The sequence below is a fragment of the Triticum dicoccoides genome, chromosome 6A (assembly GCF_002162155.2).
Source record: "Triticum dicoccoides isolate Atlit2015 ecotype Zavitan chromosome 6A, WEW_v2.0, whole genome shotgun sequence".
Classification (NCBI taxonomy): domain Eukaryota; kingdom Viridiplantae; phylum Streptophyta; class Magnoliopsida; order Poales; family Poaceae; genus Triticum; species Triticum dicoccoides.
The window spans coordinates 274,880,499-274,883,020 of record NC_041390.1 but is presented as its reverse complement, the minus strand read 5'-3'; positions in this window follow the sequence as shown (position 1 = coordinate 274,883,020).

The following is a 2,522-nucleotide window of genomic DNA, read 5'->3' as shown; positions in this document are numbered from 1 at the left end:
ATTCGGCCTGAAGAACGCCGGAGCCACATTCATGAGGATGATCCAGAAGTGTCTACTCACTCAAATCAGTCAGAATGTGGAAGCATACATGGATGACATTGTAGTCAAGTCACGTAAAGGTTCCGACCTGCTGGCTGACCTTGCCGAAACTTTTGCCAACCTCAAAAGGTATGATATCAAGCTTAATCCATCAAAGTGCACATTCGGAGTTCCTGGCGGAAAATTACTTGGTTTCCTCGTTTCCGAACGAGGGATCGATGCTAACCCAGAGAAAGTTGGTGCCATTCTTCGGATGAAACTCCCCGTGCATGTGCACGATGTCCAAAAGCTTACTGGTTGTTTGGCCGCTCTGAGTCGATTCATTTCTCGTCTCGGTGAAAAGGCACTGCCTCTTTACTGACTGATGAAGAAGTCTGATAAGTTCGAGTGGACTCCCGAAGCTGATGCAGCATTTGTAGAGCTCAAAGCCTTGCTTTCCACCCAGCCGGTGCTTTCTGCACCAATCAGCAAAGAGCCTTTACTGCTTTACATTGCAGCCACTGGACAAGTTGTCAGTACAGTACTCACGGTCGAGCATGAAGAAGAAGGGAAAACTTATAAAGTTTAGCGCCTAGTATATTACGTTTCTGAAGTCCTGACTCCATCAAAGCAAATATATCCCCATTATCAGAAGCTTGTTTATGGAATTTACATGACCACAAAGAAGGTTGCACACTATTTCTCTGATCATTCCGTTACAGGCATCAGCGACGCTCCATTATTGGAGATTCTAAACAACAGAGATGCAACTGGTCGAGTGGCAAAGTGGGCAACTCCTTCCCCTAGATATCAAGTTTGAAGCAAAGAAGGCTATTAAGTCCCAAGCAATAGCTGATTTCCTCGCCGAGTGGATTGAACAGCAACTTCCATCCCAAATTCACTAGGAGCATTGGACCATGTTCTTCGATGGGTCCAAGATGCTGAATGGTTCCGGTGCTGGAGTGGTATTGGTCTCCCCCCGTGGTGACAAACTCAGTTATGTTCTCTAGATTCACTTTGACTCTTCCAACAATGAGGCTGAGTACGAGGCACTTCTGTATGGGTTGCGTATGGCCATTTCACTCGTCGTCCGTCGCCTCATGGTCTATGGCGACTCAGATTTAGTGGTCAATCAGGTGATGAAGGAGTGGGACGTCAGAAGCCCAGCCATGACCGGTTATTGCAATGCAGTAAGGAAGTTAGAAAAGAGGTTCGAGGGGTTAGAGCTCCATCACATCCCCTGACTGAAAAATCAAGCAGCTGATGACCTGGCAAAGATAGGCTCCAAGAGAGAAGCCATTCCCAGTAATGTGTTCCTGGAGCATATTCATGCACCCTCAGTTCAAGAAGATCCCTTCACTGAAGAGCCCCCACAACCGAAGAGTGCCACCGATCCGATTGAAATCGAGATACCAGTTGTGGTCGACTTGATCATGGAAGTTTTGGTCATCACCCCCGATTTGATGGTACCATATATCGCATACATTCTTAGAACAGAACTCCTAGAAGATGAAGAAGAGGCTCGACAGATCGTCCGTCGATCTAAGGGCTTCACCGTGATAAGAGAACAGTTGTTCAGAGAAAGTGTTACTGGAGTCTGCCAGAAATGCATAACACCTGAAGAAGGTCGAGTGATCCTCAATGATATCCACTCAGGGACTTGTGGTCACCACACGTCCTCTCGGACCATTGTGGCCAAAGCATACCGAGCGGGATTTTACTGGCCTCGAGCAAATGAGATGGCACAAGGAATAGTCGACAAATGTGAAGGTTGTCAGTTCTACTCCAACATGTCTCACAAGCCTGCGTCATCCCTGAAAACCATTCCGCTCGTCTGGCTTTTTGCTGTTTGGGGATTGGATATGGTTGGACCTTTGAGGACTGGCAGAGTGGATTCACTCATGTGCTTGTAGCAGTCGACAAGTTCACCAAGTGGATTGAAGCCAAGCCTATCAAGAACCTTGATGCCAGTACTACCGTCAGCTTCATCAGAGAGATAACATTCAGATATGGTGTTCCCCACAGCATCATCACTGACAACGGATCAAACTTTGATTCTGATGAGTTCAGGACTTTTTGTGCTTCACAAGGTACTCGAATAGACTATGCCTCGGCCGCTCACCCCCAGTCGAATGGACAGGCTGAAAGGGCAAATGGATTGATTCTCAAAGGACTGAAACCTCGACTGATGAGTGATCTCAAACACACAGCATGAGCCTGGGTCGATGAACTTCCATCAGTATTATGGGGATTGAGGACAACTCCCAATCGGTCAACTGGCAGAACCCCGTTTTTCTTGGTTTATGGAGCCAAAGATGTACTTCCGAGTGACTTGCTCCATAATGCACCCCGAGTCGAGCTTTTCACAGAGGAAGAGGCAGAACAAGCGCGACAAGATGCAGTTGACCTCCTTGAAGAAGAAAGAGAGATGACCTTGATCCGATCAACCATTTATCAGCAAGATTTGCGTCGATTCCATGCTAGAAATGTGAGGGGTCGAGCAT